A 7,478-nucleotide genomic window follows, 5' to 3' on the forward strand; every position below is an offset into this window, starting at 1 on the left:
CTCTTTTTTCACTCAGTTATTACTAGTATTATTATTTACTAATTTTATTATCATCTTTATGTGAGCTTTTTTCTTAACTATTTTGTCTACAAAGTATGTATATCTATGTAACGGAACTATCCCCGAACACGAGCTTTGCTCTTTCGGGGTATTTTAATGTAACGTTTTTATGTATATGTTATTATTAAATAAAATCTAAAATCTAAAAATCTAACTAATATATTTCTCTGCATAAAAGTTTCTACCGTTTACTATTCCTTCCAGTAAGCAGTTTCTTCTCAGCCAGTGACCCAGCCAATTTCTTTTTCCCTGCCTGATCATTTTCAGCACTAATCTTCCTTCACCCACTCTTTCCAACACAGCTTCATTTCTTATTCTGTCAGTCCATTTCACACGCTCCATTCTTCTCCATATCCACATTTCAAATGGTTCTAGTCGTTTCTCTTCACTTCGTCGTAATGCTCATATCTATGCCCTTTACATTGGCACATCCTACACAAAGTACTTCACTAGTCTCTTCCTTAGTGTTTTTTCCGGATGTCCGCAGAAGCTGTTGCTTTTTCTATTAAAAGCTAGCTATCCTTTTAACTTCCTGGCAGCAGAAGATACACCCAAAATATTTGAAGATGCCCACTTCGCATATCGTTTTTAGAGGATTCATTTATAACGTAGATCTGCCTTGAGTAGATTAATAAAGTTTTATTAATAAGGCCGTGAAACTCATTCAATATTACCATAACATGAATATTTCTATTTAACGTGTTGATGAACGTTTTAGGTTGAAGGAGCCATCATTAGATCTCCAATTAACCTACAAAATCTTATGAACAAAGTATTATAAACAATCAGTGAAATCATGGGTCTTATGAAATAGATTGGGATGGATAATGAATTATGATAACACATATGGAGTCACAAGTAAATGGATAAAATTTATAATAATAACATAAAACAGTGAAAACTATATACACTAAAATGAAATTGTTAAAAAGTAAACGATCACTACAGTTTTATGAGTATAAGATTAAGCTATATAAATAGCATAAGCGCTATTCAGTGTGACTATATAACAAGATTAAGATGAAGTCTGCATTTACAAATGTCGTATCGATGGCAGAGTAGTAAGAGAGGTGAATATGCGCTTCATGCGTAGTAAAAATGGGCGTAACGCTCGAGACGTGTGGTCTTGTAATCTGAAAGTAAGTAGAATATCTTATTTAGGTGTACTATGTTGAAAAGATTAATAAAGGAAATTATTGTGATTTGTTACCAAATTATGTTAATTCACGAAACACAAAAAGAGGGGGGCACCAAATTAAATAAATAAATCACTTACCGAGACGGAGCAGAAGAAAATATATCCTTGTTGTAGAAAGTTCAGTCACAAATGTTGACGAACGTTACGCTTAAAATCGAAGTAACATAAAATTGAAAGTTAGAGGGGGGGGATGGAAGCGTATTGGTGTACCGAAAATTACGTGTGTATGGAGAATTTAAATTATAAAGCAGACTATGTATGTTCGGGAGTTGCTCATTCAAAAGGGATAAACCATTATTTAATGCTTGTGAAATATATAATTCTTCAGCGATATTTATACGTGGACTTTATTGATAGGGTGAACGACGTGTAGTATATAATTTATATTGGTTAATTCATGACCTTGTTCTATCAGATGTGTTGTAAACTTTGTTTTTCGTCTATTGTATTTGAAATCGGAAACATGTTCATTAAACCGGGTTCTGTAATTTCTGCGAGTTTGACCAATGTATTTGCTGGGGCAATTCTTGCATTGTGGTATATATATGCCACTATTTTGAAATCGATCTCTATTATGAAGCTTATTAGGCATGACGGTATTTAATTTTATTATTAGTGCGGAAGTCAATTTTTTTTCCCCAGGTTTAGGGGTTACCGGTTCAAGAAAGATGTGTTGTGTTTTTTGTAATTTGTTCTTACATTTTTGAGGAGGTTGTATGACATGAATTTTCTTGACTTGCAAATGGAAAGTAGAAATATGCAGCTCGCCCTACTAATATGCCACTCGCTGAAAGCCTGTGACTCCAAGGACACATGCTTAACGATGAAGTTTATTTCGTTTCTTGCAGAGTACATGCCAGTGATCCCAAACATGCAAGGTGCCACTCCTGACCCAGAAGACAAACCGCATTACGCATCGCTATGGGAATTTCGCATGCCATATTCCACACCAGAATCACAAGACCAACCAAAGTGCGCTTCAGTATCGGAATATCGAATTCCTGATACCACGCCAAAATCAGAAGAAAGACCGAAGAGCGCACTAATACGGGAATTTGGCATGCCAGATTCCACACCAGAATCACAAGACCAACCAAAGTGCGCTTCAGTATCGGAATATCGAATTCCTGATACCAAGCCAAAATCAGAAGAAAGACCGAAGAGCGCACTAATACGGGAATTTGGCATGCCAGATTCCACGCGACAATCAAAAGAAATACCAAAGTGCTTATCAATCTGGAAATTTGGCATGCCAGATTACGTCCCAGAATCGGAAGCCATGCCACATTTCGCGACAATCGAATATCGCATGCGAGATCCAACGCGAGAGTCCGAAGATCGACCCAAGTGCGCATCGGTATGGGAATTTGCCATGCCATATTCCATCTCAGAGTCCAGGGCAGCACCCATGTTAGGTGATATGTCAGAAGAGTTGCCACCTACCATGCCAGTTGACATGCCATCCCTCATGCCAGATTCGATGGCAACACTATCCATTGAGGACCAATTACCATCAAAAGGAGAACAAAAAGAAGAAGATGAAAAAGAAGAGGATGATGACAGAAAAAGGAAGAATGGCCGCTGGTCTTGTCTGAGAAGTATATTTTGTGGGGCTTGCCGTCTTTTAAGGCGGAAGTTCAGATCGGTTAAGATCAGAACCCATACGAGATCAGATCAGATCAGATCCCAGGATCAGATCCCAGAATCAGATCAGATCAGATCCGAGAAACAGATCAGATCAGATCAGATCCTAGAATCAGATCAGATCAGATTAGATCCCAGAATCGGATCAGATCAGATCAGATCCAAGTATCAGATGAGATCAGATCTGATCAGATCCCAGAATCAGATGAGATCAGATCGGATCAGATCCCACAATCAGATGAGATCAGATCGGATCAGATCCCAGAATGAGATGAGATCAGATCAGATCAGATCCCAGAATCAGATGAGATCAGATCTGATCAGATCCCAGAATCAAATGAGATCAGATCAGATCAGATCCCAGAATGAGATGAGATCAGATCAGATCAGATCCCAGAATCAAATGAGATCAGATCTGATCAGATCCCAGAATCAAATGAGATCAGATCAGATCAGATCCCAGAATCAGATCAGATCGCATCAGATCAGATCCCAAAATCAGATCAGATGAGATCAGATCAGATAATCAGATGGGATCGGATCGGATCGGATCGGATCGAATCGTATCGGATCGGGGATCGGATCAAATCCGATCGGATCGGGGATCGGATCGGAATCGGATCGGATCGGGGATCGGATCGCATCAGGGTTCGGATCGGATCGGATCAGAAAATAAAATGTGATCTGTAGTTATACTGTTACTATTAAAGAGAAGAGATAATTTTATTATACACTAGTGGTCAATGCCTCAATTTTTTTTATTTGTCCCGTAGTTTTAGATGTTTATTTAAGAGTTTAAAAGTTGATGTAGGAGTTGTGTTGAGGATACTTTGTGAGTTGGTTAAAATGTATGGAGAAATTAGGGTTTTACTTTTTTTTTTCATTTTATATAATCTTTATTTTTGTATTTAAGTCCAATTTTTGTTTTAGTGTTTATTTAATGAGTTTTATTCTTGCTTATTTATTTGCTTTTAATTATTTTATATGTAAGTTTTTGCGTAATTTAATTATTTTTATCTTAATGATTAGTTAATTTGTTGTTCTTTCGCAGTAATAAGTTTTGAAAATTTATGGGAATTTGATTTGGTAATTTTGATTTATTATAGGTTAAATTTGTGCCAGCATCCGCCGTTATACAATGAATATAAGTAAATCTTTTTAGTTAAAGTATTTAAGAGTTTTGTTAGAGCTTATTTTATTATTTTTGGGTGAAATCTTAATATTTGTTATGACTTTATTTTATTTGAGGCTATGAAATCTTTTGTTTTAAAGTAGGATTAGATACCCTATTATTTTAGATATAAATTATTTTTAACTTGAGTAGTATTAGTTAAGGTCTTGAAACTTAAAGAATTTGGCGGTATTTTAGTCTTTTAGAGGAATCTGTCCCTTAATCGATAGTCCGCGTTGAACTTTACCAAGATTAATATATGTATACCGCCGTTATAATGAAAATCTTCTTAGGGTTAATGAAATTTTCTTAATTTAATTTTATAAATTATTTCAGGTCAAGGTGCAGTTTATGTTTTGGTGGAGATGGGTTACATTTATATTTATTATTTGATTATTATTCGAAATTTTATTATGAAATTGGATTTAATTGTAATTTTTTGCAGATTGTAATAGTGATTTTGGCTCTAAAATAATGTGTACACATCTCCCGTCGCTCTCATTATTTATTAGTTGAGATAAGTCGTAACATAGTGGTTGTACCGGAAGTTGTGGCTGTAATGATAATTTAATACGGATTAAATCTTTAAGTCAAGAATTGAATTTACACTGATTAATTTTATGGTGTAATTCGATATAATCTGAAATATTATATAATTTTTTTTTCATTTTATTTTTATGTTAAAATTAATTAATTGTTTTTGTATATTGTTGTTGATTAAATTTTTTCAATTATAGTTTATTTTTACTGTAAAGGTTGTATGATTAATTTATAAAAGTAGATTTTTGTTGTACCTTGTGTATCAGGGTTTATTAAATTATATTATAAATTTTTTGTTTCCCGATTTTGAAGGATCTAATTAATTATTTTAGTTAGTGTTTTATAATTATTAATAATTATTATTTAGTAGTGAAATGTTATTCGGCTTCAATGGTTTCTGGTTTTTCAAGAAATGAATTTAATTCATATATTATTATCATATTTCTATCTTTTTAGTTTTCATTTTATTAATATTAATGTTATGGGGGATAAGCTCTCTAACATAATTTTATAACTTTTGATTGATGTTGGTTTTATAATAACTATCATTTTAATTTTTTAGATTTTGATTTATTAATATTTAATTGTTTTATTGGAATTTGTTATTAAATTATTATTTATTTGTAATTATGATGGAATTAGTAATTTTGTAATTGCATTATAAATTTTTTGTTAAGATTTTAAAAGGAACTAGGCAAGTAAATTTATTCTCGCATGTTTATCAAAAACATCTTTTCTTGTATTTTAATATGAAATATGACCTGCCCACTGATTAGTTTTGAAGGGCCGCGGTATTTTGACCGTGCAAATGTAGTATAATCATTAGTCTTTTAATTGTGGACTGGAATGAATGGTTGGACGAGGAATATGCTGTTTCTTATTATTTTTGTTGAATTAAATTTTTAAGTTATAAAGCTTAAATTTATTTATAGGACGAGAAGACCCTATAGAGTTTATATATGTTATTTTATTTATTCTGTTTGTTTATTTTATTTAATATTTGATATCTTTTGTTGTGGTGATGGGAAGAATTAATTAACTCTTTTTGTTTAATATACATTTATTTATGAATACTTGATCCAATTTTGTTGATTATAAGATTAAATTACCTTAGGGATAACAGCGTAATCTTTTTTGAGAGTTCTTATTGATAAATGGGTTTGCGACCTCGATGTTGATTTAATTTGGGTGTAGAATTTCAAATTGTTTAGGTCTGTTCGACCTTTAAAATCTTACATGATCTGAGTTCAGACCGGCGAGAGCCAGATCGGTTTCTATCTATAATAAATTTTATATCTTAGTACGAGAGGACCAGATATTTGGAATAATTTTTTGTTTATGATTACTATTAATTGCTACTCTTTTGGCAGATAAGTGAAATGGATTTAGAATCTTTCAATATGGATTTATTCTATAAATAATATTTATGTTTAGGGAGATTTTTGGTTTATTTATTATTTTTATTTTACTAGTTATTTTTCTTATAGTTGGTGTTGCCTTTTTAACCTTGTTGGAGCGTAAAGTTTTCGGGTATATTCAAATTCGTAAAGGTCCTAATAAGGTTGGTTTTATTGGAATTTTGCACCCTTTTAGAGATACAATTGAACTTTTTACTAGGGAGGAGACATTTATTTTTGTCTAATTATTTATGTTATTATTTTGCTCCAGTTTTTAGATTATTTTTGTCCTTGTTATTATTATTTGTAATTCCTTACTTTACTGGTTTTATTTCTTTTGAGTTGGGTTTATTTTTTTTTCTTTGTTGTACTAGTTTGGGTGTATATACTGTTATAATTGCTGGTTGGTCATCTAATTCTAATTATGCATTATTAGGGTGATTACGCGCTGTTGCTCAGACAATTTCTTATGAAGTTAGATTGGCTTTAATTTTGTTGTATTTCGTATTTTTAGTAGGTAGCTATAATCTAATAATATTTTATGATTTTCAGATTGACATTTGAATAATTTGTTTTACATTTCCTTTATCAATAATTTTGTTTACTTCATGTTTGGCTGAAACCAATCGCACTCCTTTTGATTTTGCTGAGAGTGAATCAGAATTGGTTTGAGGTTTTAAAGTTTAATATAGAAGTGGTGGTTTTGCATTAATTTGTTTGGCTGAATATGCTAGTATTTTGTTTATGAGAATATTATTTTGTATCACTTTTTTTGGTAGTGATATTAATTCTATATTTTTTTTTATTTTAGGCTTTCTTTTCTTTCTTTTCTATTTATTTGTGTTCGTGGTACAATACAGCGTTTTCGTTATGATAGATTGATATATTTGGCATGGAGAAGAATTTTTCCTTTATCATTAAATTATTGACTGTTTTTCTTGGGTATTAAGATATATTTATTTTATTATTATTATTATTTAATCCGATCCGATCCGATCCGATCCGATCCGATCCGATCCGATCCGATCCGATCCGATCCGATCCGATCCGATCCGATCCGATCCGATCCGATCCGATCCGATCCGATCCGATCCGATCCGATCCGATCCGATCCGATCCGATCCGATCCGATCCGATCCGATCCGATCCGATCCGATCCGATCCGATCCGATCCGATCCGATCCGATCCGATCCGATCCGATCCGATCCGATCCGATCCGATCCGATCCGATCCGATCCGATCCGATCCGATCCGATCCGATCCGATCCGATCCGATCCGATCCGATCCGATCCGATCCGATCCGATCCGATCCGATCCGATCCGATCCGATCCGATCCGATCCGATCCGATCCGATCCGATCCGATCCGATCCGATCCGATCCGATCCGATCCGATCCGATCCGATCCGATCCGATCCGATCCGATCCGATCCGATCCGATCCGATCCGATCCGATCCGATCCGATC

The 7,478-nt window shown here is 33.7% G+C and overlaps 1 pseudogene; it reads left to right on the forward strand.

The window, feature by feature from the left end:
* Positions 1-6,039: 6,039 nt before the first annotated feature.
* Positions 6,040-6,960, forward strand: LOC138698955 (NADH-ubiquinone oxidoreductase chain 1-like; annotated as a pseudogene).
* Positions 6,961-7,478: the final 518 nt, after the last annotated feature.

Source organism: Periplaneta americana, chromosome 4 (assembly GCF_040183065.1).
Source record: "Periplaneta americana isolate PAMFEO1 chromosome 4, P.americana_PAMFEO1_priV1, whole genome shotgun sequence".
In the NCBI taxonomy this organism is placed as follows: domain Eukaryota; kingdom Metazoa; phylum Arthropoda; class Insecta; order Blattodea; family Blattidae; genus Periplaneta; species Periplaneta americana.